This window comes from Sciurus vulgaris, assembly GCF_902686455.1.
Source record: "Sciurus vulgaris genome assembly, chromosome: 12".
NCBI classification, from domain to species: domain Eukaryota; kingdom Metazoa; phylum Chordata; class Mammalia; order Rodentia; family Sciuridae; genus Sciurus; species Sciurus vulgaris.
The window spans coordinates 20,240,393-20,257,649 of record NC_136473.1 but is presented as its reverse complement, the minus strand read 5'-3'; the positions used below and the strand labels follow the sequence as shown (position 1 = coordinate 20,257,649).

The following is a 17,257-nucleotide window of genomic DNA, read 5'->3' as shown; positions in this document are numbered from 1 at the left end:
AACATTAGTCTGTCATATAACTTCCATATGTTGATTTGTCAAAATAGAAATGATGAAAGAAAGATTGTTATGCAAATGAGAAAAATGAATAAAAATCATCCACAGATAAGCAAAACTTTATAGCTAAACAATTTGGGGTATGAATTATCAAAGAAAGAAATGTTGTTTGAGTATGGTCTAGAACTGTGTCTCTTGGTTTATGTCTAGGGAGTTTAAAATGCAAAGCAGTACAAGAGCATGCATGTAAGGTACAGAATTTGAAGAAATACGATCGATCAATAAATATATGAAAAAATGTTCAACATCTTTAGCAATTAGAGAAATGCAAGTTAAAACTACTCTAAGATTTCATATCAACCCAGTTAGAATGGCATTCTCAAATAATGCCATAATCAAAAATGCAAACAACAATAAATGTTGGCAAGGATGTGGGGGGGAAAGTTACACTCATCCATTGCTGGTGGGAATGCAGATTGGTGCAACCATTATGGAAAGCAGTATGGAGATTCCTCAGAAAACCTCGAATGGACCTACCATTTGACCCAGTCATCCCACTTCTCAGTTGATACCCAAGGGACTTAAAATCAGCATATTACAGTGATGCAGCCACATCAATGTTTATAGCAGCTCAACTCACAATAGCTAAACTGTGGAACCAACTTAGGTGTCCTTCAACAGATGAATGGATAAAAAAAATGTGGTATATATACACAATGGAATATTACTCAGCCTTAAAGAAGAATGAAATTATGGCATTTACTGGTATTTGGATGGAGAATATCATGCTAAGTGAAATAAGCCAATCCCAAAAAACAAAAGGTCAAATGTTTTCTCTGATATGTGGACGCTAATTCACAATGGGGAGGGGGTCTAGGGAAGAATAGAGTTACTTTAGATTAGGTAGAGGGAAATGCAGGAAGGGGATGGGGTATGAAGCTAGGAAAGATAGAAAAATGAATCAGACTTTGTTGTCCTATGTACACATATAACTATTTGACTGGTGGGATTCTATATCATGTATAACCAGAAGAATGAGAAATTATATTCCATTATGTAAGATATATCAAAAGAATATTCTACTGTCATGTATAACTAATTAAAACAAATAAAAAATGAAGAAAAAGAAAGGAGTCTATACTTATTAAAATTAAAAAGAACTTGATACTTCCTACATCTTACTATCAATACTTTCATCTTCAGATCTTTATTTCCCAACCAGCAGATTTTCATAACTGGGCCTTGTGCCATAGCCACACCCTGACATGTACTTTTCACATGACTAAATTTCTTAATACTTGGCCCCTTTAACACCTCTGAGTTGGAGATAAATCTGCTACACATTTCTCAGAAGTGCTTCTCTCTGGGAAGGATATAGGCTGTTACAATCTAGAATTTAAATTACAGGTTGAAAGACTCTCTTGAAGTCATATTTTCTTGGACAAGAAAAAAGAGACTGGGAGTCAGGAAACTCACATTCTAAGCAACTCATCTAACCTCTCTGGGTTTCAGATATTTTAGCAGCTTCCCATAAAAGAATACTTTGAAATTAGCATAATAAAATGGATACACTATAAGCCATTGTTTTTTGAGATTTTCACCCCTTATCAATTTATTTTTCTCAATTCAACACTTCTCTTATTAATTAAAAAACAGTATCACTTTAATAAGCTGTCATTCAATCACCACAAAATCTAGCCACTTAAAGTGTACAACTAAATAATTTTAATGCATTCACATAGTTGTTCAATCAACACCACAATCAACTTTAGAACATTTTTATCACCCCATCAAGAAGCACCAGACCTCTTAGCCATTACTTCTCGGTTCTTCACCCTTTTCCTACCAGCTCAGGCAAGTACTAACCTGCTTTCTGTGTCTATAGTTTGGCTTATTCTGAACATCTCAAAGAAATGCAGCACCATGTGGTTTGGTATGTGAACTTCTCTCAATTATCATAGTAGCTTCAATTTCCATCCCAGTTATAATACACTGCAGTACTTTGCTCCTTTTTGTTGCCAAACAACATTCTTCTATGTGGTGTTTTAGTTAGCTTTTCATTGCTGTGACCAAAATACCCAACAAGAACAACCGAGAGAAAGAAGAGTTTATTTGGGGCTCAAGGTTGCAGATTGGCCAACCTCATTGCTCTGGGCCTGAGACAAGGCAGCACATGATGGGGGAAAGACCCAGAGGAGAAAACCTGCCTGCCTCATGGAAGCATGAAGTCAGAGAGTGAGGTGGAGAGGGGAAGGGACACAGGGAAGATGCACCCTTCCAGGGCCTGGCCCCAGTGACACATCTCCTCTAGTCATTTTCCGCCTGTGTACAGTTTGGTCCATTCAAACTAGGATGAACTGATTAGGTTACAACTTCTCATGATCCAACGATTACCTCTGAGTATTCCTGCGGGAACACAGAAACTTTTGGTGGACACCTCATATCAAAACCATAACCTCTGGCTATCTCACACTTCATTACACTTTTATCAGTTAACGGCATTTGGGTTGTTTCCTTGTCCCAGTGCCAATCCAATAATGAGGACACAGGTTTGAAAAAAAGGGAAAAGAAGTTTTGTTCTGTCACTAGCAAAGGAGAAGAAGAGGGGACTACTATCCCAGAGGCTGTGCTTCTGTCTACCAGAGGAAACAGGAGGCTTTTTTAAAGGTGATTCAAAGGCTACATTCCACATGTTCTCTGTTGGAGTTGTAATTCACTTGTTAAATTGTGACATAGTCATTTCTGAGATCTTCTGGTGCCATCTCCAAAGTCTGAATTACCTCATACCTGTAACGGATGTGTGTTCAAGTTGTATCAACTCTACCTAGGATGGAGATGATCCTGTTTCCTCCAAGACTAGGAATGGGGAGATATTAGGAAGGGGAGGGAGAGGAAGAGAAAGAAACATGTCCATTTTAAAAATAAGTCACAGTGTCAGAGCAGCAAGGGCTATATTCAAAGTGTAAAGTGGACCACTGTGGGAAGTCATTCTTATTTAGCAGAATCAGACTAGGTTAAGCCATGGGACACAGAGGCCTGGCTTCTAGGATCTGCTGGGAAGCATGTGGCGCTGCATGGGAGTGGTTCCCTGTCTCCTTCTGGAATTTTCCCCTTGAGAGAATGGCTCCCCTAATCCACCCTATCCTGTCCATCACAGAAGAAGCTCCTCCTGGTCCTTGCCCCCTTTATCTATATATTATAAATAAAAGAGAGTTGGACAAGTTGCTATAAGAGGCCAGAGCTGGTATGGCCGGACCCATCATGCCCCCTCTCATTTAAAGAGTATTGGCTCTTGTGTGTTTATTGAGTAGATAAGTTTCTTGGGTAATTGAGTGATATACAGCCAGGATTCTTTTCTGGCAATGAACCCTTTTCTCCTCCATGCAGGACATGGCAGAGAGCCCCCCCCCACCCCCCCAGAGCGCGGTTACACTATTATGAATAATGTTTCTATGAACATTTGTGTTCAAGTTTATGTGGAGATATATTTACTTTTCTCCTTTTTCTTTTCTTTCCTAGGAATAAAATTGCTGGATCCCCTGGCAGCTCTTATGCTTAGCCATTTGAGAAACTTCCAGACTGCTTTCCAGTGCACCCCTTCCCAATTCCTACCAGCAGTGTTGGAAAGCATTCGTTGAACCCCACACTCACCAACTCTTACAGTTTAGTCAGGAGGTGCCCCCAAAAGCTCATGTATGAGACAATGTAAGAAGGTTCAGAGGTGAAATTCAGGGTTATAAGAGCCTTCACCTAATCAGCATGATAATCTGCTGATAGGAATTAATGGGGTGATAACTGTAGGCAGGTAGGTGTGGCTGGAGGAGGTTGATTAATGGGGGAATTCCTTTGGAGAATGTATTTTGTCCTTGGTGAGTGAAACTCACTGTCTCTCCTTCCTGTGGCCATGTTCTGAGCTGCTTTCCTCCACCACACTCTCCCACCATGATGTTCTTTGCCATAGGCCCCAGGTAATGTTCTCTGGGCCTCACTTGGGCCCAGAGCAATAGAGTCCACTGTCTGTGGACTGAAACCATGAACGCCAAGTAAACTTTTCCTCCCCTAAAACTGCTCTTGTCAGGTTCTTTGGGCACAGTGGTGAAAAATCTGACTAAAACACCAAACTTTGATATGATTGCTTTTTTAAAAAACATCTTTTGGACAGGGGTAGGCATCCCAGTGCATATGAAGTGGTGCGTCATTGTGGAATTCATTCTTGGATTTGTGATAGTGGATTTAGACCTAATACATGTTTTTTCTTTGCCCTCTGGCACAAGGTGAACCTTTTCTGTGGAGAGCATGGAAGGGATACTGAAAAAGGAAGAGCCTTCTCTTGCTGGTTCTTGTGTGCTTTTCTTCATACTTCTATGGTGAGACTGCCAGGGGCATGCAAGTACCCACTGGTGCTCAAGTTTGTCTGAATTTTTGGCAAGCAACTTCCTTCTTACTTCTTACTAGTCCCATTCCAATAGCTGCTGACAACCTCTCATGTGGAGCACCTCAGGGACCTCTTTGGCACAGGATACAGCAGTGCCATCTCTGAAAATTTCAGAATATTTATCTTGGGGGAGGTGGGAAAAGATTCCTTTTCCAAGTTTGTTACTTCCTTGGATTTGGTCTTAGTCCATTTTGTGTTGCTATAATGGAACACCAGATAGTGGGTACTTTATAAAGAAAAGAAATCTATTTTGTTCATAGTTTTGGAGGCTGAATGTCCCTGATGAGGGCCTTCTGCTTACATTACAACATGGCAGATAGCATCATGGCAGAACTATATGCAAGAGGCAGAGAACAGTCACATTGCAGGACAGGATGCATGAGACTTGGCAGGGGGGGCCAGACTCACTTTTTTTTATAACAACTCACACTCTAACTAATCTAGCTCCACTAGACCTAACCAACTTCTGAGAGACAGAAGTAATCCATTCATAAGAGTAGAGCCTCCATCAACTCATTGCCTTCCAACTGGGTCCCACTTGTTAAAGTTTTTGCCACCTCAGCGCCAACACATTGAGGACCAAACTTCTAGGACATGAATTTGGAAGGAACAAACCAAAGTCAAGCCCTGGGAATTCTCTCCCTTAGTAACTTGGCTATTGTATTCTGTGGAGCTTTCTTTCACCCCCTGTTGATTGCCTACCTTCTCCTAATTAATAATCTTTGCATTAAATTTTCCTTGTTTAAATCACTGGTGCAATTTCTGTCACCTGCCTGGACACTGGGTGATGCAAGATTAATCTTCTTCCCATCTGACTAGATATAGTGAACATTATTTTTTAATTAGTCATACCTATGTTACTCCAAAAGAGATTCTGATTATTTTAAAAAGTTTTACTGTGTTAAACTATCATTGCAGTGATGTCTAAATACACTTTTCAAATTTGACAATGCATTACCATGTAAAAATATCTAGTAAACAATTTTTTAAAAAACTACAAAGGGAAATTTTAAAAATATCAAATCCCTATTATTTCAACTTTAAGTGACATTTTACTTTCAGATTTTAATTAGCTGTCATTTGTGAAATAAATGCAAATATGTATCCAACTCAGCCTGAAAATAAAGTCGGAATTTTGGATGCCTTCTGCATTTGCAATGTATGTGTAGCTTCAGCAACTACTTCTTATCATGACCTGTCTTCAAATAACTAGTGAAACGAAAGCAATATATTATAACACAAAAGAAAATGAACTAAAGAAATCTTCTCTGGCTGAGTTGATTTTAATGAAAACCAAGGAAGTAGCACTGCATTGTCATCAGTTAGTATTGCCAGATTTATAGATAGCTGGCTGAAGCAGTCATGGTCAACTGGATGAAACTCAGTCCTTCCCTAATTTATTTTTATCTTGCCACTTCCTTAAAGATGTCCCAGGTCATGTCAGAAGTCCACATTCATGCTCAGGGGCCAGCATTTGCTCTGCTATCTACTGACCTCCTGATTTTGTGGGGTTTACCTGATACTTCCTATTCAACAGGCAACTATTGGTAAATTTTAATGTGGATCCCCACACGACATATTGTGCTGAAGGCCTGAAACACTACCAGATGCCAGAAAGAACTGACTTAAATTGTAAGGTGCTATTAACCTGAATCACACAAGTAAAAAGTAAAGCACCAAAATGTTACAAGCAGGCCTACCTAAACTAAGGTACTCAGGCTGGATTGACTTACAGAAGTACAATTCGACCTGAGTTTCATTGATACTATCATTTAAGTTATACATGGACTACAGTTCTCAAAGTACCTTCTTGAAAATAATTTTCTTTAAAATTTCTCCTGAACTTCAACAGGTGGGGAGGTCAGATCGGGCTTAGTGGTTGCATGGCCATCTTGTCCTGGTAATAGGAAGGAGGCTAAGCAGACCAGAATCCCAAGGACAGGAATCACAACACAAGACCTCCTTTTGTCTCATCAAATCCCTGAACATAGCACACTTGCTTATGGGATGGAAGAAAAGAGCACAAGGTACAATAGAGCCAAACAGTGTTCAGATCAGACCTCCGCCAGAACAAGCTCTGTGAACTTGGCCAGTTGTTTTCTATCCAGACCACCACAAAGAGAATAATATACTACCTGCTAACACAGATATCGTTTAAATTAAAATGAGGAAACTAAAATTTTAGCCAGCTTGCACATGCTCACTGTTTCACAAGTGGATATTAGGAGTGTGATGGGAAGAAATGACATAGTAGTGTTTTGAAAACTAGCCCACATAGAATGAAAGAATGGTACTGATGCTGCTGCATGGGTATAAATGGCTAAAAAAGAAAAAAACTAAAGCAACTTCATATTAACCTGTGGTACATCTCACCCACCATTCAGAGATCAGTTATGATGAAATCTCATAAGTCAATTCTTCCAACTATAATGGAAAGTTCTATTCAGCTGTCATAAAGGGTAGCTTGCCTTGTGTATGTGGAACTCTGAATACCAATTGCAATGAACTGAATATCTGTGTATCCCATTCCCTACCTCCAAAAAAATCCTGGTATGTTGAAACCCTAACACCTATTCTGGCTGTATTTAGAAAGGGAACCTTTAAAGAAGTAGTTATGGCTCAATAAGATCAAATGGTTGGGGTCCTGATTTAATAAGATTAGTGTCCTTCAAGAAGAGACACCAGGAAAGGCCATGTGAGGACACAAAGAGCAGGCAGCCATCAGCAAACCAGAAAGAGAGCCATCACCAAAAAAATAAATCCAATTTGGAACAATAAGGAAAATCATAGTGAAAATACTCACTCTATGGTATTTTGTTATGGTAGTCTCAGTTCATTAAACATTAGTCAACTATGAAAGTATACCTGAAAGACCTAGAAGCCTCAGAAAAAAATAATTTATTCCTTGACCACCTTCAATTCTTATGAAGTTGAAATTATTTAAATGCATAGCATGCACAACATAGCATCCCTCATATTCAATAAATAAATTACTATGTAATCAATAATACTCTATATCCCTAATAGAAGACTTTTGGTATGGAAAGGATAGGCATATTGAAATATACTCAATCAGAAACCATTAAATAGCAAACAAGTTTTTACAGGATTAAATATATGAAGAGAGATTGCATTCACACCACTGAGGAAAACTTAATCTCAGGATGTAAATACCAATTTAAAAATAATTCTCAAGAGTCTTTTGAGTGAAAATTCCATGAAGGCAGACTACTACCTCATACCCACCTTATTCATATTTTTGATATTTTAAAACAGTTACAGTTTTGGTGGCTTTAATGCTCAGGGATTGAGAATGTTCCTACACTGCTAGTGGATGTCAAATATGACTGGCAGGCACATTGCCACTTCATGTGGCCAAAAATAAATCACACATGGAGCCAAGTGCATCAGCTGTAGTGGTTTAAGAATCATGACCTCAGAGATCAGGACCGATTTCCCATCAGTCCTTTGGCCCCATCTCAAAGCTTTATTTCACTGCCACACCAAGAACACAGGCTTCCTTTTATATGCCTTGGTTATTTAGCCCAGTGTACTGAACAGTGTTGAGATTTTGCTTATTCATGGCTGAAACTAAGGATTTTTAATTTGGCTGTCGGACTGAACACTTCAGTTTGGCATATAAAGTTTCTTTGATTATTCTCTGGACATGAAGTCTGCCTTCTTTTGCCTCAATAACTGAAGAAGCAGATGCGGGGGGCACTTTTCTTATTTCCAAAGTAACAATATAACAGTACACAAGTCAGAATTTGTAGATGCAAACAGGAATGTTCTCAAACAACTGCAAAAGACATCAGTAATCAGTAATCACCACCTTTCAAACAATTTGATTATATAAACAGCTAAGCTAGACATTGCATTTTCTCCATAGTCACACCCTTGTGATGATTTTTTTGAAAAAGCAACACAATTTGTTAGGACAGATTCAGTAGAGAGGCAAAACATGGGGATTCTATACTCTATATACTGCCTTTCGAGAAGGGCCAAATGCAAAGGAAACAGTAGAGCTATCGCTGAAATAGCAGAGGGCACTGAGCAGGGGAGAGAATTTCAAGGTTCCCCAGCTCTCCAGCCTGGTCCCTGGCTGCTTCAGAGGTAGAGAGTGATGTGGCTCAGTAATTAACACCTGATCACATATAGTCATCATCTTCACATTGAAACCATTCCTGCTGATGTAAAAGATCAAGGAGAAATCTTCACGGACATCACTGGGACTACAAGGCCCATGGAAAACAAATGTGATGGGTTAGCTATAGTGAACCATACAGTCCCTCCCTGCCTCAGCATGGCGTGGGCTGGTCTTGGGTGGCTCAGACAGAGCTCATTTCAAACATGGATAACAGTTACTTTAGTAGTGCATCACTGTTGGATCTGTAGGGTACAGTGTGAGGATATGCTGCATAAAGAGATTATTCATGTACCAGGCAGAATAAAGTAGGAAGATAGGCAATTTCATCATTCTACCCAGAACAGCACACTATTAAATTTTAGGAATTATTAAATTCTGGAATTTTCCTCCTATTATTTTTTGACCACAGATGACTATAGGAAACTGAAACTGCAGAAAATAAAATCACAGATTAGAGAAATACAGCAAATAATATTCTCAATACCATTTGCTGTCCTCAGTGGATGCTGTGGAACAGGGTGCCTTTCCTTTTACCTTGAGTTTCAGTTCAACATAGGCTTAAGCAGAAGACTTGGCAGAGAGGAACTATCTGCCGTTCAGTTCTTGGAGAGCTATTTTCTACTAGACCCCAAACAACCACGTCAAACAAAACTGACATTCATGTGATTCTTTTTTAAAGAAAGTGCAACCACCTAAATCCCAGTATGGCATCTTTCTCGGCAATACCCAGACATCCTTGGCAATGCCCAGGCACCTGAAGCCACCTATTTAAGAAGAAATAATATGCATAGCAGCCAGACATGGTGACTCATGCCTGTAATTCCAGCAATTTGAGAGGCTGAGGCAGGAGGATTGCAAGTTGAAGATCAACCTCAGCAATGTTTAGCAAGACTCTCATGAGCAACTCAGTAAGACCCTGTCTCAAATAAAAAATTTTAAAAACTGAGGATGTAGGTCAGTGGTAAAGCACCCCTGAGTTAAATTCCCAGTACAAAAAGAAAGAAAGAAAGAAAGAATATGCATAGCATTAACATTTTTAAATAAATTTCAAAATAAAAATTTAAACATAGATCAAGAAGCTTACTGTTATATATGTGTGAGGAAATAAAATATTTGAAATAAAAGAAATGGTCCATAAGCCCATTCTATGGAATTTTGTTATAGTGACCCAAACAGACTTAAAACAATAGGTCTCAATAGGTCTCAAGATTAGTTCTCAAATGTACCATCCAGAAAATTTCACAGCTTCCTTGAAAGGCAATGCCTCTCTTGACTCTAGTAATTTTCAATCATTAGTTACACTATGAATGTTTAAAAAAATGTTTGCTGAGATAGGGTAGAAACTAAGAAAAAAATCTCAATATTCCTTTCTAAATTTAAGATATTACTCTGCTGTTAAAGACTAAAAGCTGTATATGCATCTTCATACTTAAGGATACATGTGCACACATGTACTATGTGTGTGTGTGAATGGAGAAGAGAAGAAAATGGGCTAACCCAATGATATCTATTACTATAAGATAAACAGAGACATCAGTTGTATTTCAACTTAAATTCTCTGAGTTAACACAAAATTATCTAAATCTACATAAAGAAAGCTAAGGCATTATCTAACTCATTACAATTCAATTTCTGGAAAAATAAACAAATCTGGGGAAAGTGTATTATCCTAAGGGGGTTAATTATTAGACTATCCGTGTTCAGCATAATTTTGTAGAAGGGAGAAATATGGTCATTATATTTCTAAGCAAATTATACCACAATTTCAGTTAGAGACTCATAGATTTACTCTAACATTAAGTCAAAGGTTGAGAGACTTCAAAAATAAGTCTTGGGTATGACTATAACCCCAAGGGCAGACCACTGTGAAAAATTTAATTCTCCTAGCTCATTAGAGAAGAGAAGACACAGCATTTGGAAGCACAGCTTGGCAGGAGAGACACCAGATGTCACTTAACCTTACACTGACCCCCAGTAATTTAGTACCCGAGATGTCCACATCTCCGGTTTGCATTTCATTCATTACTTCTGTTCTCTCCTTTTCTGGCTCCTTTCATCAACAATGGAAGGTAAGGCCTGGTCTTGGCATATGAATGAGAAAACTGATTGTCTTAAACCTAGAAACATTCTTTTCTTAATCAAATAGGAAACAGCACCACTTCTGAGCAGATTGAGTCTTTTGTTTAAAAAGGACTTTTAAAAACTACCCCTTTTAAACCTTTGTAGAAAACACAGTAGCTGAATTACCAAGACCCATTCTTTCTTTCTTTCTTTTTTTTTTATTTATTTATTTATTATATTTTTAGTTGCAGATGGACACAATACCTTTATTTGGTTTATTTAGTTTTATGTGGTGCTGGGGATTGAACCCAATCCCTCATGCGTGCTAGGCAAGCGCTCTACCATTGAGCCACAACCCCAGCCCCTCTTTCTATTTATTTATTTTATCATTTTTTTTATACCAGTATTGAACCCAGGGGTGCTTAACTACTGAGCCACGTTCCCAGCTTTATGTTTTATTTTGAGACAAAGTCTTGCTAAGTTGTTTAGGGCCTCACTAAGTTGCTGAGACTGGCTTTGAAGTAGTGATCCTCCTGCCTCATCCTCCTGAGCCACTGAGGAGCATGCCCCATCGAACCTGGCTTATTTATTTTTTTAACAAAATGATTCTAAAGCTATGAATTTGTCCAAAAGATGACTAGACCAAGGAAGGGAGCCAAAAATAAAAAGCAAAGTTGAAAACAATGCTTCTGAGGTAAAACACCAATCATTTTTATATGAAAAGTTATGAGCTTACCACCCTGTAAATTCCAATCAACTCTCTGAATGTATGCTGATTCAAACTAAATGTACATCCAAGTTCAGGCATTCCAAAATGTGCTGACACAGCCCACTGGACACCTTAACCTAATGAGGTCCCAAGTTGAAATGATAACACCTGTCCTAATCCCCCAAAGAGGATTTGTCAGGTCCGGTAACACCCAGGGTCTTTGTTGATAAACAGGAAAAAAAAAGAATCATAGCAGACTCCAGGCATCAACTGGTCTAGACTCATATTCCCACACTTTCACCTTCAATTGATAACCTGTCCATTACGTGTCTTATTAAAAATTCTCATCAACTTAGATATAGTGATGGAAAACTCTATTAACCTTCTCATCTCTAATCAAAATGCACTTGTCCTTCACATTTGCAGTTTTATACCCTGAATCGTCTCTTTTCTAGAAACTAATGGTGGGGAGGGGTGAAGAAAGGCAGGGCCATTGGCAGTAGGCCTTGAAGGCAGAGGGAAAAACAGAATCCCCTCGGAGGCTCATTATATATACAAACTAAGTTGAAATATTTTATATGAATTTGGGGGGCAAATTTTCATTGGGGGGCACACTGGGTATTGAATCCAGGGCCTCACGCATGTTACACAAAAGCTCTACCATTTAGCTACATCCTCAGCCATTTTTATTTATTTTTTTTCTTTTTATTGAGACAGAGTCTGAATAAGTTGCTCAGGCTGGCCTCAAAATGGCAATCTTCTGCTTCAGCCTCCCAAGTCAGAGTGATTACAGTCACGTGCTACCATGTTTGGCTTCATTAACTTTTTTTTTAAATCCAGGCAAAACTGAACTTAAGAGTCATAATTACTTCAACAACTTTAGGAAATGCAGCCCATTGCCTTACAGACATATTTTTAAATCACTAATTATGATTGACAAAATTATAATAGTTTACCTGAGTAATCCTATCCAGGTGTGTGAAACATACAGGCATTTGAGGAAAAAAGAAAAAACCTATAGGAATATAAACCATGTTTTACACACTGATGTTCTCTTTTGGAAACTGCAAAATTTGTCAATTTCACAAAGGCCACAGTCTAGTGAGATTTCTCCACTTTTGCATCAACTTTCCACAGAATACAACTACTAGAGATGATTTCTGAGCTGATCCTGGAGTCCCTGAAGACAAGTTTCAAAATAACTCTAAATATACTCCTGCAAGCTGTGGAAAGATAGTCACTTTCCCAACATCAAAGGTTTGTTTGCTCATACATTTTTTTTTTTTTTTTTTTTTTTTTTTTTTTTGCGGTGCTAGGGATTGAACCCAGGGCCTTGTGCTTGCAAGGCAAGCACTCTACCAACTGAGCTATCTCCCCAGCCCCATATATTTTCTTTTGCTTATTGCTATTTAATCAATATTTGATGTTCTGTGAGATTTTGCTGCAAACCAGCAATAACTGCATACTGGCCACTTAGCCTCTTAGTGAATTTTTCTTGCCCTTTGCAAACTCCAGTTGAAGGTCTAGAGCATCCCCAGATAGGACTTCATCTCCTCTTGTACATACTAGGAACAACAAATATATCTCCACATAACTGTTCTTTGTTCTCCATCCCAGTTTCAGCACTGTGAAAAGCTACAAAAGTTGAGTTTAAAATATCCATTTTTAGTAACATAACTTTCCATTTCAGAATCTTTAAGAAAATCTTAAGTCCTGAAACATTCTACTTATGCACCAACATGAAGCTTTACACTCTTCACTTATTTGCATGTACAAACATCTTAGACTACTTTAGGCTTTAGCATCAAAATTTAATAGATGCCTCAAAACCAAAAGTAATCAACTGTGATATAAAAACTCCATGGTTATTGAATTCCACACACAATCATATCTCAAAATAACGTGCCATTTGTCCTATAGTCCCCAAAGTCTATCCACAGAATTGAATTAACCACAGGAAAGAATATAATTGTGCAGAAAATGCTACCTTGGTGAATCATATCCTGTAGAGGAGGAAAATGGGATCATATCTTCTCTCAAGTGCTTATCTGTGTGGCCACCAGTGGTCAGCAGTGTGTGCATTTGTGATTGTGTGTGTGACTTTGTTTTTTCACTTAGTCTCTTCTCCAGAAAGTAACCCACCTAATAGGACACAAGCTCTGCTCATTTTTAATTCATAAATCCCTTAAGGGATTTTGCTGATTTACAAACTGCAAGGAAGAGGCTGAGAAACTGGCATCTTTACCAAGATGGGAGACTGATTAGAGTTCAGAATCCAGAAAACCAGAAAACCAGAGATGTGAGGGAACAGTTCAGTATTTTCAGTGAACTCCCAAGACCCATAAAGGAGCCTAGGAGTAGAGCAAATTAGAAATAAGTTAGAATGCAAAGAATATGACATCATCTAGACACTCAAAAGATCTCTGCAGCTTTTATTTGCAATGTCTATCATTCAATCAAAAATTGCCAGACATCGCACAAGAAAGGCAAGTAATTTTGTCAAAATAATTAACAGAATAAACAGAGCAATGGGAAATTACAGTTACTGGGTTATCATATACATGTTAGAGGACTAAGGCACAGATAGAAAAAAAAAAGATTTAAAACTACAGAAAAGGTCATAAGAGACACATTGAACACAGTAAAAATGTTTAGCATACCTGCAATTAGGGTTCCAGAAAGAGAGGAAAGAAAGCCCAGGGCAAATGTCATTTTTAATGAAATAAAAGCCAGGAAATTTTGTGAAATCAAAAGTAGATATCAAACCACACATTCATTTTTTTTCACTCATCTCACAGGGAAGTATAGCTCATCCCCTATCTGCTTCCCCATGTCCCTTCTTCTGTGCAGCATCCTGCGGAAGCAGGACTTTACAGCAATCGGGCTCCGTGGTCCTCACCCTCAGAGCTTCTCAGTGCTCCCTGAGAATCATTTGGGGGGCTTTTTAAAAATACAGATACCCAAACTCCTCCATGCTTGAGATTATGACTCAACTGTTTTGGAGGTGGAGGTCTGAGTACCTGCTGTTTTCAAAACAATTCCCAGATGATACAAATGTGCAACCAAGATGGGAAACTACAAGCAACTCCTCAGCTCTGTCTCAGGTAAGTTCAATTCTCAGAGGAATATCAGAAAACTAGATCTGCCCCTGGTCAAGCCAAATTCTACAATTCAGACTTCAATTACAGAGTTCCTATTTTTTTTTTAATCTCCATCTGTCTGATTCTTACTCCTATCCTTTAGTTGCTTAGAATCCAAGAGGGGAACGGGGGAGTGCTATTTATTAGCCCTGAAAACCCCAGTTATCCATTAGCTACAGATTTTGTGATACATTTAATATGAAGAATTAACTTCTATCCAACATTTTAGTTCTTAGTCCCTGTCAGTACACATTTATTTTTGTTTAAAGTTATAATTAGTATATGTCAGAATTTTAAGACTATGTAAAAAGTTTTTGTCAATATACCATGTAAAAGTGTGCCTTTTCCCCCACATTTACACCAACATCTATCATTGTTTGTGTTCTTGATAATCGCCATTCTAATTGGAGTGAGATAAAATCTTAGAGTTGTTTTAATTTTTATTTCTCTAATTACTAGAGATGTTGAACACTTTTTCTTATACTTATTAATTGCCTGTATATCTTCTTCTGTAAAGTGTCTGTCCAGTTTCTTGGCCCATTTAAATGATTGGGTTCTTTGTATTTTTGGTATAAAGTTTTGCAAAGTAGATGTCCTTCAACAGATGAATGGAAGGAAACTGTGGTATATATACACAGTGGAATATTATTCAGTCATAAAGAAGAATAATATTATGGCATCTGCAGATAAAGGAATGGAATTGTAGAATTTCATGCTAAGTGAAACAAGCCAATCCCAAAAAACCAAAAGCCAAATGTTTTCCCTAATAAGTGGATGATGATATATAATGGGGGGGAGAGTGGGGGTGAGAGAAGAATGGAGGAACTTTAGATTACATAGAGGGAAATGAGAGGGAGCGGGTATGAAAGATGGTGGAAGGAGACAGACATCATTACCCTATGTACATGTATGATTACACCAATGGTGTGAATCTACATCATGCACAACCATAGAAACAAAATGATGTACCCCATTTGTGTACAAGGAATCAAAATGCAGACAGTAAAAATAAAAAATAAATAAATAAATTTTAAAAATAAAAAAACATATACCATGTAAAATGTCCAGGGGTGTCCTCATATTCATCATGTGAGTTTTGTGTTCCTCTCCACTGAGTGCTAACTACTTTTCCTGAAAAAGAAGTCAACTATAGAGCTATGGTTCTAACTGACTATAAAACAATGTGAAAGATTTGGGGTAGCTCCAATAGACAGAAGCAGGAAGGGCTGCTACACAGCCACTAAACTAAGACCTGCCCCCATCACCTCCACAATACAATGAACTTAACGATGAGGAAGGTCACTTCAGAATGCAGACTGTTATGACATAGATATGAAGTGTTCTCCAGAGTTTCATGGGTTGAGGGCTTGGTCCCCAATGCTGCAGTGTTCAGAGATGGGGCTTTGAGAAGTGATTGGATCATGAGGGCTCTGGCTTCATCAGTGGATTCAGAGCTTCCTGGACACCACAAGTTGACCAGCTTTCTTTGTCACAACCTTCCACCATGATGTTCTTCCTTGTCTCAGGCCCAGAAACAATGGAGCCACACTCATACAGAAACCTCTAAAATTGTAAGTAAATCTTTCCTCCTTTTGAATTGTTTTTCTCTGGTATTTTATTACAGTGACAAAAACTAACACAGGTAAACAATAACCCAAAGCAGCAATGAAATGAGTGATAACATAGGTGGCTCCTTGGCAAAAAAGACAGGAAGACTTACTTGGCCCAGGCACCACTGAGTGACAGTGAAAAATATAAAGGAGGTGGATGATTTTGAGGAATGCTGGTATAAGGATCCAAAATGTCAGTCAGAAGGAATATGTTCCAGAGACCTATTGTACAACATGGTGACTATAGTTGATAACAATGCATTGTGTACTTGGAAATCGACTAGGAGAATAGTTTGTAGTGTTCCAACAATAAAAAGTATGAGGTAATGCATATGTTAGCTTAATTTAGCAACATGTTGTAATTAGCAATTTGACATCATGTTGTACACCATAAACACAATTTTTGTTTGCCAACTTAAGTTTTTTCAAAAAGGAAATAGATTTATATTTGTTGGAAATCATTTATTGCCTCTGCAAATGTTTGAACAAAACCCTACAAAAAATATTTTAAAAGTTTAAACCTCTATGTTACAGGTTGGTCAAAATTAACTGGCTCTAACCTGTACCAAAGTCAGCTCCACAGAACCCATGCTTACTTGTCTGTAGTGACACATGTCACTTCCGAAGGAGCTGCAAAACCCTACACTTCATCGCTTCTTGTCCACTTCAGTCTCTAAATCTTCATGATCACTGAGCAAGAGAAACCAAGGATTCCCAGGGGATGCTGGGGGACAAAGGGTAATAAGGATAGGAAATTTTATTTTGTTAATAAATGGACATTCCTTCTGGAAAAAAATGTATGTTGAGGAGGACACTATTTACCAACAATTCAAATAACTATTACGTGCTTTATATACATCATCTGAGCTAATCATCAAGGTAACCATGTATTAAAAAAGCAAATAACAATGTAACACTCTAATATGGGCTAAACCTTATCTCTAATGACTTCCTTTTCAGTTTCCAAAAAAAATTATTTCAACAGAATGTTATGGTGATAAATGATTTAAACTTCTGCTTAGATAAAAATCAGGAGACTATACTATCAATTTTTTACCCACATGAGAAGAAAAAATTTGACAAGAATGACAGTTTTTAAGAGGACTTTTTTTTGTTGTTGTTGCTTATCTATAATCATTAAGGTCATTCACCACAAAA

General features: G+C 38.0%; 1 long non-coding RNA gene across 1 annotated transcript; it reads left to right on the top strand.

Annotated features, from left to right (window-relative positions):
• The first annotated feature begins 12,064 nt into the window (after nucleotides 1–12,064).
• Nucleotides 12,065–16,813, top strand: LOC306641599. Its single transcript, XR_013758208.1, has 4 exons — nucleotides 12,065–12,132; nucleotides 14,395–14,453; nucleotides 16,016–16,060; nucleotides 16,634–16,813. It is a non-coding gene; the product is annotated as an uncharacterized lncRNA (long non-coding RNA).
• The last annotated feature ends 444 nt before the right edge of the window (nucleotides 16,814–17,257 follow it).